Source organism: Podarcis erhardii, assembly GCF_964252035.2.
Source record: "Podarcis erhardii genome assembly, chromosome: 16".
NCBI classification, from domain to species: Eukaryota; Metazoa; Chordata; class Lepidosauria; order Squamata; family Lacertidae; genus Podarcis; species Podarcis erhardii.
The window spans coordinates 3,951,748-3,967,795 of NC_138514.1; the positions used below are offsets into that span (position 1 = coordinate 3,951,748).

General features: G+C 41.7%; 1 protein-coding gene across 4 annotated transcripts in view; it reads left to right on the top strand.

Moving 5' to 3' along the window:
* LOC309331261 (uncharacterized protein) overlaps positions 1-16,048 on the top strand; it is a 140,911-nt gene that overhangs the window by 13,450 nt on the left and 111,413 nt on the right. The gene's annotated exons all lie outside the window — the stretch shown is intronic.

Below are 16,048 nucleotides of genomic sequence, written 5' to 3' on the forward strand. Positions count from 1 at the left end.
GTTAATCAAGACAAAAATGGGAATAGCTGGATATCATCAGATTTTTTCTAAAATATAACTTTTCAACAAATGTTGCCAGCTAATTCCAGAGAATGGTCAATGAGCTCCCTCTAGTGCAAGATGAATGGCTAGCACCCAAATTTCCTTATTGTCATTTTAAACAGTTCATAGAATCATAGACTCATAGAATTGTAGAGTTGGAAGGGACCCTGAGGGTCATCTAGTCCAACCCCCAGCAATGCAGGAATCCTGCCCACAGTCATGCCTGGGTGAGCTTGAACTACCAAACATGTTTAACAGCTAGACTCACATTTTATGTTCTGCATTATAACTTTATTGCATGCTTATTTTTATCATTGCTCTCCTTCAATAAAGGTTTTTTTTTTCTCCTCCTCCTCCTGAATTCTAATTTCTGGAACACTGATTTTTTAGTGCAAATTAGTGTAAATTAGTATAAATCAATGGGAAGTCATAGGTCCTACCCTGAAGGCTTAGAATCAAAAATTGTGGTGGGGAACCTCCAGTCTGCAGGCCTAATTAGACATGGCAACCCTCCGCATTGGATCCGCTGCAAGGTTTTGCCCAAGCCATGCCCACCTGTCAATCATGAAATAATGGATGACATTGGGGTGGGGCAAGGAAAAACATGAGTCCCTGACCAAAAGAAAAAAGAAAAGAACACAAGAAGTACCAACAGTGGAAGATTGGCAGATGAGGATGATGGATTTTTCGGAGCTGGCCGACCTGACTGGAAGAGTCTGCAACCAGAAGGAGGAGGAGTACCAGGAAGAATGGATGAAATTTAAAGACTATTTAGTTAAATATGTTAAGATAACTTAATTGGAAAAGCTTGCAAATATTAGATAGGCTTAGGATTTAAATATGTAAGGATAGGATTTAAGATGTTTAAAGATAAATTAGAAAGAATGAAAGATGTTAAGTGGCCAAGTTAATTTTTTGAGAAATTTGATTTTGGAAAACCGTTAAAATGATATATAATGAAATTCAACCAAAGGGATTTGAGGAAGTCACTTAATAATGTTATCAAGATTCAAATAGGATGTATGTATGTTTGTTTGCTTGTTTTAATTTTTTTGGAAAATTAATAAAAAAAAATGGAAAAAAGAAAAGAAAAGAAAAGAAAAGGCAATCTGCTGGTAGCTGGTGCCTGCAAAATGCTGCAGCTTTGCCCATGCAGCTTGATTTCGAACTGTGCAGGCTACATCAAAATAACTATGTCAAAATGCCCAGCGGGTGTTGGGGGACTCTTAGCATTTGGAAATGGTCCCCCAGTCCTAAATCAACCTGAGGGAAGTCAAGTGGAGCTAGATGTAGGACCAGTGGATGGGAACATCATTTCTGGAGCACTGAAGGGGAGGGCTAGCGCATGCATGCCATTCCCCGCATAATGCACTTGGCCCCCCTTCTGAATGCACACAGAAGGCTGTTCTAGGGGAGAAATCAGTATGTTTGAAAGCTACTTTATTAGTGGAGCTGGCCTTGTTGAAAACCTTTGCACTCATACTCAGGGAAGGTGGCAGGGGGCATGAGAGTTGTGCCAACTTGAATAAAATATTGTGGGGGGGGGGCAGGTAAGCCCTGCCCTGCACAATCTATCACATGACGCAGTGCACACACACCATTTGAATGGGAATGCCCATCAACTTTGTGGGGGCTCAGCCTCCTCAAATATTTTATTGTGGGGGCTGAAGCTCCCACAGCCTGTAGAAGTTGGCTCCTATGGGGTCTTGGTAGTGCACCCAGAGATTCCCCTTCCATGTTTGCCCACACATGTTATATGAACATCCAAATTAGGATACACAGAGAGATGTGAGTTTGGTGAGAAGAGACTGTTTTGGCATTCTAATTCCCTCAAAGAATGAGAATGACGTGACAGACAGCAGGAGTGAGTGCACCAGTTCCACCCCACACATCCCTGCACCATTCTCCTAGAGATGGAATCAGGTGTTCTTTCCTTTCTTGCTGGAATGGAGCTGTAGTAATGAGAGAAGCAGGAGGAATCCGACCCAGATCACATTTAAATGTGAATCTTCCAAATTCACACTTCCCAAAGCAACACAAGAACTGAAGCACAGCGTTCTTCAAAATGTTGTAACGTGTGCAACACTAGGGTAATATGTGTCTCCATAAAACTGCATATATTAGTGGGGAAAAATGTGTTTTCTTAGGGGAAACTGCTTTTCAAAACTGAATACTAATAATGTGTATATTTGGAGATAAAGATTAAAATGATGAAATCTCACGGGGCATAAAATAGCAAACCCATGCAGAAATAGGGAGGACTAAAGTTAAGATTAGAAAAAAGAGAGAAAGAAACTGTAACTGACATGCTCACGCATCCCTAGCTATATCAGAACCAAACTAGATTGTTTGAAGGCAATTAATATGTGCTGTTTTAGAAGAAAAAAATATAAAGGAAGGCAATGGAGATAGCCCTCTGAATGCAAATAGCAGAATTGTGGAGAGCAGTTTTCATGGGGATCGTGGGGTTTGTGTTTGTGCAAATTCCTTCCCTCCACCTCTCATGGTCCCTGCCATACCCTACTCCTCCTAGTTGCACATTGACTGCATTCAGATAATTAATGTTGCACCTTCTTTGCTTCCTTATGTGTGACTGGGGACAGATGCTTACTTGCTTTGCCTCTTCAGTCACGGAGCAAAGGATCTTTTGCAGAAAGAGTTATAGATAGGTAGCTGTGTTGGTCTGCCATAGTCAAAACAAAATAAAAAAATTCCTTCCAGTAGCACCTTAAAGACCAACTAAGTTAGTTCTAGGTATGAGCTTTCGTGTGCATGCACACTTCTTCAGATACACTGAAACAGAAGTCACCAGACCCTTCTAAATAGTGGGAAGGTGGGGAGGGGTATTACTCAGAAGGGTGGTGGGAATGGGTGATTGGCAGATAGCTGTGATGAGCCTGTTGACGACTCTTAACGACTGCAATAGGTCTTACAGGAAAAAGCAAGGGGTGAGAAGGTGAAAAATGGCTTTGTCATGTATAATGAGATAAGAATCCAATGTCTTTGTTAAGACCAGGTCTCTCCATGGTTTTAAGTTTGGTAATAAGTTGCAATTCAGCAGCTTCTCTTTCCAGTCTATTTCTGAAATTCCTTTGTAATAGAACAGCTACTTTGAGATCTTGTATAGAATGTCCTGGGAGATTGAAATGTTCTCCTACTGGTTTCTCTGTCTTGTGATTCCTGATGTCGGATTTATGTCCGTTTATCCTTTGGCGTAAGGTTTGGCCTGTTTGTCCAATATAGAGAGCTGAAGGACACTGTTGGCATTTGATGGCATACACAATGTTAGACGATGAGCAATTAAATAGTCCCGAGATGGTATGTGTGATGTTGTTGGAGCCAGTAATGGTGTTGTCCGGGTGTATGTGGCAGCAAAGTTGGCATCTGGGTTTATTGCAGGCTCTGGTGCCAGTGTCCGTGTTAAGTCTGGTAGTAGTATTATTGTGGGTTAGGAGTTGTTTAAGATTGGGTGGCTGTCTGTAGGCAATGAAAGGTCTTCCTCCCAGAGCTTGAGAAAGAGAACTGTCACTTTGCAGAAAGAGTTTTTCCTGAAAAGGACCCAAGATCCAAGCAGCTGTTCCTCTGTTACCTTCTGCCTGCCTTTCCCCAAAATGGGTTCAGAAAGATCAGCAAACGTTTTTGGCAAATGTTAATCAGATCTCCAACTTTTAGCACAACATAAGCACCACTCCCAGTTTTATTTTAACATTGCTTCAAATGTCAACATTGTGCGGAGGATACTGCCTGCAGTGGGACCTGCTTCTAGATTTACTGAGACAAATGTCTCAATAAACTACTTGCATGCTGATTGCAAACATAAAGGTTGCTTCGTTTTGAAAACTGTGATCTCTCTCTCCCTTTCTCTCTCTCTGTGTGTGGGGGGAGTGCTGAAGTGGCATATGTTTTACTATCCTGGGGCTTTATTAATGAGCAACATTTCGTTATAAGCTAATTGAAACCTCTAGGCAGCTATTATTACTTTGAAATTGAGATGCCAGATAGGAAGACAGGGAGCAGGTGAGCAGAAAGCATAATAACAGTAATTCTTTCATTGGGAAGTGGAAAGAAAAGCACCGGAGGAAGCGGTGGAGGGGAAGCCACACATTTTGCTAGCTTCAAGACATAAATGGGAAGCACTTAACTTGGGAAGGTTGCTGAAAGTTTTGACCAGTCTGCCTTAGAATGTATGTGATTTACGTCTTCTTTGCTTGGTCACTGTGATTGGAAGGAGATTATGGAGATTATGTGAAGCCTGAGGGGAGGCAGGACTGCTGTGGCAGGAACCCAAGATCCGGAACACATGTCTGTTCCTTATTTATATTGCTTTCTATTTAGTGTAGTAGAAAAAGTAGTGGGGGGTGGGTGGGTAGAAAAGAGCCAAATGGAAGGAAAGATGGGGGAAGCCTCCAGGTATGTGGAAGTACGTGGAGTAAGACCAGCATGTTTCAAATACTAACCACCTTCAGGAACCCCCTTCATAATATTTCATTTTAAAAATAGAAGACTGTATTGTATAAATCATTTCTATGGAGTCAAAGTTTGATAACAGGCAGTAAAAGAACAACAACCGTGGTCTGTAGATGAAATTTTAATCAAACTTGACCATGAAATGTACCGTATATAAGAAGGGACAATTTTGATATTTTAAAATAATAATAATAAAAAGCATTGTTGCAAAGGCAGAAAACTCTAAACCACCTACTTATTTGGTTGCCATGGCTTCAATGGAAACCTGTTAGCCAACTAGTTATTGAGTGTTATAGAAGGATAGTCATGTACACAACAGGCCTATTGAAAACCAGTGAACTTAAGTGAACTTAACATGTCCTTGCCTTACTTAACTGGGAATAAGCTTCACAGAATTCAATAGGACTTACCAGAGAGGGGTTGCGTCCAGTGCTGGCCTACTCTGAGTAGAGTCACTGGAACTAATGGGCATGAGAATCTTGTGTCCATTCATTTCAATGGGCCTACTCTGAGTAGGACTTAGTTGACTGCAACCTGTGGTAAAGATGGCACTGATAGTTGGCTATCGTTCATTACTTATATGACTCAAAACAAATGTCGGCAATTATTGTATTCAGCTTAGTCAAGCACCACAAGATCCAGAAGAAATAAATTTAAGAAGTCAGTTAAGAAGATGCTGGAAGATATTTCTTTGTTCATGCTAGACACCTAGTAAAATTGGACTGGGGGAGGCAGGGATTATCAGGCAGCACCAAGGCATCTTCGTGTCTCCTTCTTCTAAAAAGGAGGAACACGTTATTACTTGTACAATCAAAAAAATTCAGTAATAAAATGCTTATTCTATGGATTTGGCTTGCTTTTCTTTTTTGTGCTGTTACTTAAAAATCTTCACAATAGATTTTGGGTTTCTCTCCTAGAATAACCAAAGAGAAAAATCTGTTTTATCAAAGGAGTGGTTGCTACAATGGCTACACCAGTTCGTATAAAATAAAAGCACCAGGGATCTAATTGAAAGGAAGGGCTTTTTAAAAAAAAAATAAAAAAGGTTGTAAAACTGGCAAGGCATGAAATCTAAGAGCCTGCAAAGCCAAGTGGGTAAGAAAAATGTTTCTGGCATGTTGAAATTTGATTCCTCCCACTCTGATGCATTCTCATACTGAATGTAGATGAAATATGAATGTAGCCTCTGTGGCCTTGCAGGAGGAAATGGATAGTTGGTTCTAAGGCCTGTGTGAGGGTTTCTTCATTCATTATTATCAACTCACATTAACAGCAGTAATTAGTCAATGCCAAACCAGCCGATGTCACTGAATTGTCTGAGACTAATTAAGCACAAATATTTCTTGCTTTCACTTTTTTTAAAAGAACCAATCTCTTAGCATGAGACTTTACACGGTTCTTCTGAAATACTAAGAGCAAGGCAGGCTGTTGCATTTTGAATGGTAGCCAAATAAGTTCCACTCCCGTTAAAAGCAATGGGCATGATGAACTTAGCTCCATTCATTTCAATAGGTCTACAGATGAGAGGCCTGGAAGGAGAAAGAAGGGAGACTTCCATTCCTGTGTTCTGAGCTTGTGTTTGTTCTTCCAACACCTCAGCTATTTCTAGGAGACACTAAACAGTTCTTGATCATGACTTTCAGCCATGAATCAGCCATCAGCTGAGCAACCCCTGTTTTCCCCAAACTGTGCAGAGTTCTGGTTCCAGTTGGCTATGGCAGTTTTAGTACACCTGATAGAATCGTGCTGTTTAAACTATTGATTTGTATTGCATAGTTCATCAGGATGGACTTTTTTATTTTTATTTGTACAGCACCATGTACATTGATTGTGCTATATAAATAAAGAAAGAACAACAACTTTGGGTGCATTCAGATTACTGCATTGGTTTTTCTAGTTATAGTTATAGTTCCCCACTGTTAGCTAGGGAAAACTCACCAGAAAACAATGCAGGTAACCTGATTTGATGAAGTTTCAAGTAGAACCTCCTCCATGGGACAGTGCCTCTCAGGTTCAGGGTGGTCAACTGATAGATACGTTTCCTTGCCCATTTGCTTAAAATGTGAGCTGAAGGTGGCATTCAAGTGGTGCATCACCTCTTCCTCACTTTCCTGCATTAGGAGAGATACCTCTGGCAGAACCCTAAATCTATTTCTCCATCTCCCTCATTTTAAGCTGGTTAATAACATTTCGGCTAGATCAGGTCAGTGGGCCATCTAGTCCAGCATTTGTTCTCCTAGTGGAAAGCCAGATGCCCATGGGAAGCAGGACCTGGGAGCAACATCACTCTCCCATTCTATGGTTTTCAGCAACTGCATGGTTTCCAGAAGCATACCACCTGGTGGACAATAGGGACAGAGGGCATGTACATTCATTGATTGAATTGGTGGCCTTGTGTTCTGACCAAGGATGCCCCTCCTTGCTTTCGCCATCTGCATACTGTGACAAAAGTAACACAAGCCAATTAGGAGAAGGCAATAAAAGCATGGAATAGGCCCGAAACAAGAAAGGTGCTCATTGCAGCCAATCAGAGAACCCTTCCCTAAAACTGTATGTTTGTTATTGTGCTGTGTATTTCCTACATCTTGTGTAAAGTGGAAATACCAATAAAAAAATTTTTGAAACTGCAACCAGCTGATCCTATGCTATCTTAAGGGGTGATGAACTATCCAGAAAAGATGAAAATCTGACTTATAAAGCCAGCTATGCAACTCCACTCAATGTGCTCACATCGTCACACGGGAGCAGGAGGTCTCACAATAGGGGTGTCCATGCATGACACTCAGTTAGTGTTACCTATGGCACAAGTAGTTGAGCTGTACACTCATATAGTTATTTAAGCTATGTTTAACTGGTGTAGAATCCAATAGTTGAGCTGTGCAACTAAACAAATCACTTCCATGATTGGAAGTGCAGCAACTGGAATAAATATCCAACTCCACCTCAGGTGCCCCAGCCAAATTAAAATTGTCTTAATGAAGATTGGGGACTGAGGAAGGGGAGATGCCCATTTGTCTAGGATGTTATTTGAGTTCCAGAAGTCAAAGCAAAATTTCTATTCTACCAGCACTCTGAGGAAACTCTACAGAGACCTATAGACCATTTTGCCCAAGTCTGCATTGAGTTTGGCCTCATCATTAGCCTGACAAAGACCAGCATCCTGGGTCAGGATATCATCAGCACTCCATGTACACACTGGAAGTGGTAGATAATTTTGTCTGCCTGGGTGCCACCATAACCAACAACCTTTCCATTGAAGTTAAGCTGGACATGAGTATTGGCAAGGTAGCTTTAGCAATGGCTCATCTCTACAAAAGGGTATTGGAGAATAAGGGCGCTGGCTCCTTGGGGCCTAAGCACTTGGGGCCCCTCAATGTTCAGAGGGCCATGTGCATGATGTCAGGATGTCGCCTTGGCCACCTCAATCAGCCAGAGAAGGTGGGAGAATGTGATGCTAATGACCAACACCAAGTTGAAGGTCTACCAGGCTTGCATGTTAAGCATGCTGCTTTATGGAAGGGAGTCGTGGGAAACTTATACCCCCCAGGAGAAATGCCTCAATGCCTTTCATATGGACTATGTTAGGGAGATTTTGGGCATCACATAGAAGGACAGTCTCAAAAAAGGATGTGCTTCCCCAACGGTGGAGCAAGCCGATCGGGCACCTGGGGTGGTGCCAGCCACTCACTGGGACAGGGCCAGTCACCTGCAGGTGGGGCAAGCTGGGGCAGGACGCTCCGTGGGGCCTCTGAGGAGTCTGTCTGCCACCTCCCACTCAGCCACCCTGCAGCCACCATGTCTCTGAATAGATAACAATTTTGCCGTGTTGTACCGGGAAATCTGTTCCTAAATGCCTGTGGGCTTTTGTTCGCAGAGATTTCATCATATTTAATTACATCTCACTTCTTTGGTGTGTGGGCCTATTTTGTTTTGTATTCCATCATTTTTAATTTTTTTATTCTGCCTAAAGCTGGAAGTGGCCTAGGTCTCTCTGGACCACTGAAACCGGGTGTCCCTGATCATTGTTCTTGCTGGCCAGGGCTGGGAGCAGCACACAGGCACTCAAAGGCTTGGCCAGTATTCTCTCTAAAACAGACTGCAAACACACACACAGAAGCATGCCCCAGAATCTTTTGTGATTTGCAGTGTTTCCGAAATGCAGAAAATTCGAAAAGCACCATAGACAGTAGAGTCTGCAGCAAAAAAAGCACTCCATCATAAGTTTGCGATGAGATAACATTCTTTTTATTGCTAAAAGAGATATAGCATAAATTAATATCTAAATATAACAGTTTTATACTTTTCATTTATTCCCCCTATTTGTAGTTAACCCTATGTTGTAAGCATCCCAGAAGCACTCAGTTAAAAAACAAAACAACAGAATATGCATAAGAAAATATAGACAACGTCCCCTGCTTCCATTAAAAAAAACAAAAAAAACAGTCACAGGATGGGAACCATTCATTAGCCATATTGCTAGTGAGCCTGGCATGGTTTCCATTTTAATATGACTTTGAGATCTCACCAAATAGTTGGTTTTTCTTCTTCACATTCCAGTGTCACAGAAGAGAAGTACTGTCTGTATTTCATCCTCAGCTTTGGGTTTTCGGTGTCTGTAACACTTTCTGGGTCATTTACAAATTTTTGCTTGAAAGTGTTTATTTCACTCATCTTCCAAAAATATTTTTCACCCAGAACCAGAGTTCCGCTTAAAAGCTGCGAAGCACAAGGCGTAACGGGGGCGGCTATCTCTGCTTGAACATATCTTCTCCAGAGCTGGCCCATCCCCCCCACACACACTGGATAACCCTGATGCTCCCTAGGTCCCCGGCTGGGGACTGGGGAGGGAGAACACCCAATGCCTGAGCCAAGGTCTACCCACATTTGAAATTTAATAAAGTTGTGGCCAATTTAATCCCATAGCACGTTGTCTTGAGTCGTTATTCCACATGACGGGGGGACCGCGCGGGATCTGGGGACTCTGCCTGTCCACGCAACGGCACAACCCCTTTTGTTCTAGGGACCCCCTCCATGCAGATAATTGGGCTCTTGTCTAGTCCACTCCTCCTCTGCATTCCTCTGCTCCCCTCCCTTCCCTCTCCATTGGTAAAATGTCAGGCATGATCCCACCAAAGTTATGCATTCTGTCCTTGAAAGAAAGTTGGTACAACAAACCAATACAGCTCCTGTTTCAGGAAAGAATCCTTTCTGGCTTTAGTCCTCCTTCTCTCTCTCTCTCTCTCTCTCTCTCTCTCTCTCTCTCACACACACACACACACACACACACAGTGAAAAGCCTACCAAGTGGCTCTCAGACAGGACAAAAGGAAATAAAAGTCAGTTTGTTCCTATCTGAGAAAACACTGCTATGTTGGTGGGGAACTGAGGAGCGCTGCATATATGCACCTGCGTGAATCAGTTCTTCAACCAGTCTTTTTCCAGAGCGAGGGCTTTTTCCAGGTCTATCTCTTCCAGCTACAGATAGGTAGCCGTGTTGGTCTGCCATGGTCAAAACAAAATAAAAAAATTCCTTCCAGTAGCACCTTAAAGACCAACTGAGTTAGTTCTAGGTATGAGCTTTCGTGTGCATGCACACTTCTTCAGATACACTGAAACAGAAGTCACCGGACCTTTCTATATAGTGAGAAGGTGGGGAGGGGTATTACTCAGAAGGGTGGTGGGAATGGGTGATTGGCAGATAGCTGCGATGAGCCTGTTGACGACTCTTAACGACTGCAATAGGTCTAACAGGAAAAAGCAAGGGGTGAGAAGGTGAAAAATGGCTTTGTCATGTATAATGAGATAAGAATCCAATGTCTTTGTTCAAACCAGGTCTCTCTATAGTTTTAAGTTTGGTGATAAGTTGCAATTCAGCAGCTTCTCTTTCCAGTCTATTTCTGAAATTCCTTTGTAATAGAACAGCTACTTTGAGATCTTGTATAGAATGTCCTGGGAGATTGAAGTGTTCTCCTACTGGTTTTTCTGTCTTGTGGTTCCTGATGTCGGATTTATGTCCGTTTATTCTTTGGCGTAAGGTCTGGCCTGTTTGTCCAATATAGAGAGCTGAAGGACACTGTTGGCATTTTATGGCATACACAATGTTAGACGATGAGCAATTAAATAGTCCCGAGATGGTATGTGTGATGTTGTTGGGGCCAGTAATGGTGTTGTCCGGGTGTATGTGGCAGCAAAGTTGGCATCTGGGTTTATTGCAGGCTCTGGTGCCAGTGTCCGTGTTAGGTCTGGTTGTAGTATTATTGTGGGTTAGGAGTTGTTTAAGACTGGGTGGCTGTCTGTAGGCAATGAAAGGTCTTCCTCCCAGAGCTTGAGAAAGAGAACTGTCATTGTCCAGGAGAGGTTGTAGATCTCTGATGATGCGTTGTACTGTTTTAACTTGGGAGCTGTATGTGATGACTAGAGGTGTTCTGTTATTTTCTTTTTTGGGTCTGTCTTGCAGCAAGTTCTCTCTGGGTATCAGTCTGGCTCTTGCTTTTTCCCCTTGCTTTTTCCTGTTAGACCTATTGCAGTCGTTAAGAGTCGTCAACAGGCTCATCGCAGCTATCTGCCAATCACCCATTCCCACCACCCTTCTGAGTAATACCCCTCCCCACCTTCTCACTATATAGAAAGGTCCGGTGACTTCTGTTTCAGTGTATCTGAAGAAGTGTGCATGCACACGAAAGCTCATACCTAGAACTAACTCAGTTGGTCTTTAAGGTGCTACTGGAAGGAATTTTTTTATTTTGTTTTTATCTCTTCCAGCGTCTGACCTAGGAGAGGACCTGGAAAGAGTGAAGCTGGTCTGAGCACCGTAGCAACTGCTCCTTGGAGTTCTGAGGCAGTTAGAATGCAGCTTGCTTTGAACGCTCGGAAGAACACAAATCATAACTCCAGGGTACTGGTCATTTGGAACATTTGGCAACTGCTTGGAGGCAGTATGCATTTGAATACCAGTGTGATTCCTCAACTTTTAAAATACACTTTTTTGTTAGATGTAAGCTTATGCAAAGATTGGATGCAAAATGTGGAAATAAACACCCCAGCTGCCAGTTCCAAAGGAATGAGCAAGCAAGATTTGAAATAAACAAATAAACAAGTAACATTGGGTTTGAACACCACTTTTAATTACAGCAACTTTATTCAATAGTACTGGTGGATCTGATTGTCCAGTATCCCTTTTCTAAAAATAAAAAGTTTTATAAAAACTCTATGGGGACAGACAAGTATTATCTCCATATTAGTCTGGCAGAGGTTGGAGACGTCTGGTACTGTGAAATAATTTCTTGCTTAAGTTAGGGCCTGTGGCGATCACACAGGGCCCCCGGACATTTCATGGTCTATTGACCCTGTGCCACCGCTGCAGTTGCTTTCTTCGCTGCCACCACCCCGCTTCTCATGGGGACACACAGAGTCCAGACAGTTTAAACATAAACAAATAATCAAGTTTATTTTTAAGTGCAGGAACAAGCGTATGGTTGCTGTTTATTTTCCTCTTGTCAGTTTCCTAATCTTAGTTCCTAACTTCAAACTGAATTTATTCCCAACTATCTATCTAACTCCCTAACAATTCTTCTCACTCTCTCACAATACAACTCAACCAACCCACTGCCTATTCCACCCTCTTCTTTCTCCAAGCCTCAACTCCCAACTCCCAAACCTCAACTGTCAACTCCCAGTCCTCAACTGTCTTTTCAAAACCTCCCACTCTATCTTTTACTCCCCCTCGCATTCTCACTGGCCAATCACATCACACCCATTTTTAACACTTTCCTTGATGCATCCTAGGGTCACTTTGTAAATTCATGATGAGGGGGATCTTTGAGTTTCCCAGCTCATTGGTTGCTTTGCTGGTCACTCGAATATCCATTCTCCCTACAGTCACTGTGTTGGTCCCCAGGTAGATGACTCCTTTCAGATTCGGTGATGTTCATGTGCTACGGACTCAAAATATTCCATTGTAGATTTACAAGTCTTCTACGAAGACTTTTACTGAACATGCTCGTAGGGATTCCTTCCCTTCTAAAATGTGGGACTGAAAATATCCAGCAGTCCCAATCTGAACCCCTGAATGGGAGACCGCCCTCAGCGGCAGAGCAAGCCAATCGGGCGCCTGGGGCGGTGTGCATACCCTGCGCCCAGGAGCGGGCCAGCTCTCCATGGAGAAGGGGCCAGCTGTTTGTGGGGCAGGGGACAGGACGCTCCGTGGGGCCTCCGAGCAGTCTGCCTGCCTCCTCCCACTCAGCCACCCTGCAGCTGAGGGAGAGGCGGTGGGTAGACCATTTGGGGCAGCGCGGAGCCTGTGGGCGCCCAAGCCACAACGTCTCTGTATAGATAACAATTTTGCCGTGTTGTAGCAGGAAATCTCTTCCTTAATACCTGTGGTCTTCTGTCAAAGTTATTCCTAGCTGTAAATCACTATGGGAAAGCTGTAAGGGGCAGAATTGTATTTACGGCAACGATAAAAACTGGAACTCAGTTCCGGCTCCTCTCAGGTTGGCACTGTTGCCATTATAAGAGAACAAGGAAGACGTTTGTGGTGAGTTCCAGCACCTCTTTTTCTAGAAAAATAGCACAGAGTTTGTACCTTGGGGCCCGCTCCACTGTCATGTTTAGTGTTTTTGTTTTAGTAAACCATTTTGAAGGTTTTTTTAAAATAAATAAACAATAAATATGAATAAAATATCACAAGCCACAACTCAATCCATCCTGTAGATTTAAGTATCTGTCCACAGTCGCCTACTTTTTATCAGAAGCCCAGAATCCACATTTCTTTGTAAGAAAATATGAAATAAAGTAAAACCATTTTTATTAGGTTGTGGGTTGACATAGCAGACGACACAGCGATTTCTCCAAGTAGCTCTTTATTTCGTAAGCTGGAATAGAACTGACTGCAAACAGCTCAGCCGGCCTGCTTTTATAGGCAGCCGGCTGTCAACATTGTAGCAACAACAGCCCAGAGTTCCCGCCTAAAATAACTGACGTGGACCTGAGTGAAAACTATCGACAGACCTGAGTGAAAACTATATACAGTATCCCCCTGCTGGCCCAGGGTGAAACTTCACTACATAACAATTTTTGCAGTCAAAACTAAAAATAAATAAATAAATGGGGGGGGGGTGGGAAGAAATTTTACGCACCTGGTACCACCTGACCTCCCTTAGGGCCCCCTCCACTGTCATGTTTGGTGTTCAGCAGCAGGAGGTTTTGAAGGAATTCTGTAAGCAGGGCCAGTTGGGGGGAGGGGTTGCAGGGGGCATTTGGCCTGCTGCACAACCTCAAAGTGGGCCACAGATTTAGTCACTTCTTGGGGTTCTCTGAGATCCGTGGCATAAAAATAGGAGCGAAAGAATATAATCTGAAAACATATGCAGACGATCTTATGCTGTCATTGGAAGAACCAAAAGAGAGCATCAGCAAAGTGTTAAAGCTACTAGAGGAATCTGGAAAATTATCCGGATTTAAATTGAACAGAGCAAAAACCAAAATAATGACCAAAAATATGGAAGAAGAAACCAAAAACGATCTTGAAAGTCAAACTGGAATTAAAATAACTAAAAAAGTTAAATACCTTGGAATCTGGTTAACTATGAAAAATATAAATCTGATTGAAAATAACTACAAGAAAACATGGAAAGAAATAATGAAGGACTTGGATACATGGAATAGAATACATCTCTCGTGGTTGGGGAGAATGGCGGCGATTAAAATGAGCTTACTACCTAAATTACTCTTCCTATTCCAGAATATACCGATAATTAGAGGAACCTCAATATTCAAAGAATGGCAGAGATTACTTTCTAAATTCATTTGGCAGGGAAAGAGACCAAGAATTAGATTTAAATTGCTCGCAGACCAAAGAGATAGGGGTGGTCTTGCGGTTCCAAATTTGAGGTTATATTACGAAGCTGCATGTCTTTGTTGGGTAAAAGACTGGATTGTCATCAAAAACAAAAATTTGTTAGATCTAGAGGGGTTTAATCTAAGATTCGGTTGGCATGCCTATTTATGGCGAGACAAAGGAAGGGTTCATAAAGGTTTTTCTAATCACATTCTCAGAGGGCCACTGCTGGAAGTGTGGGAAAGGAATAAAAAATTGTTGGAGCAGAAAACGCCCTGGTGGTTATCATGAATAGACATTTTAACAATTAAAAAATTAAACATTGAGGGGGAAAGATGGACATATGAAGATTTACTAACCAAAACAGAATCCGGGTGGAGGATTAGACCTTACGAAGAAATAAAAAGCAAGCTGACTGGCTGGATTCAATACCATCAAATTAATTCAATGTGGAGGGAAGATAATAAGATCGGAATAAATGACAAGAAATCTAGATTTCAGATTGAAATAATAGAAAGTAAAACAAAATTATTATCAAAAATGTACAACCAGTTGCTTGAGTGGGACACCAAGGACGAGGAAGTAAAGGATGTGATGGTGAAGTGGGCGGTAGACCTAGGGTACAACATAGAGTTTGACAAATGGAAGGCATTGTGGTGTAAAGATATGAATTTCTCAGCTTGCACGACACTAAAGGAAAACATGTATAAGATGATGTACAGATGGTACATAACGCCGGTAAAACTACATAAAATGTATAGAACGGGCGATAAACTGTGTTGGAAATGTAAGAGCAAGGAGGGCGATTTCATCCATATGTGGTGGACGTGCGAGATTCTCAAAAATTTTTGGGAATCCATCTATAATGAATTTAAAAAAATTCTTAAATATACGTTTGTTAAAAAACCCGAAGCCTTCCTGCTGGGGATAATTGGTAAGGATATCAAAGAAGAAGATAGAACCTTTTTTCAATATGCAACGGTGGCCGCCAGAACCCTCATAGCACAGTACTGGAAAACACCAAAAATCCCAACACTAAAGGAGTGGCAACTTAAATTATCCGATTATTTGGAGTTGGCTAAATTGACACAGAAAATAAGAAATCAAAGAAGTGCAAAATTTAACAATGAATGGGATAAATTTAGGATATATATGGAAATAGAGACAAGGGGAAAATCAAAATGTTGATCAGAAACACATATGTACTTACAGAAATCACAGTAGGCATGAGATAACGCTTACTACGTAAAAAGTTTTATTAAGGAATAGACACAGCAGATAGATAAACAAGGCAATATTTTCCGAAATCGAGATAAAGGGAAGTCGATCAATGTCATTTAAAGTTGTATGTATTTCGTGTTTTTCTTTTTTTTCTCTTTTTCTTTTTCTTTTCTTTTTTTCCTTCTCTTTTTCTGTTTTTTCTTTTTCATTTTGTCTTTTGTACGTTTGTGAAATATATTTATGTCAAAATTTAATAAATAAATAAAAAATGATAAAAAAAAAAGATTTAGTCACTTCTTAATATTTTTGGTATTTGATTCTTCTCTCAACTTGTTTCTACCTGCAGCAGACCAAAATGTGACACCCACTCTCAGCTTAGACCTGCAAACTTAAGCAAATGAGAGATGTGATTTGGTAAAAGACATGGTTCTTTTTTGTTCGCAGATATTTCATCAGATTTAATTACATCTTAGTTCTTTG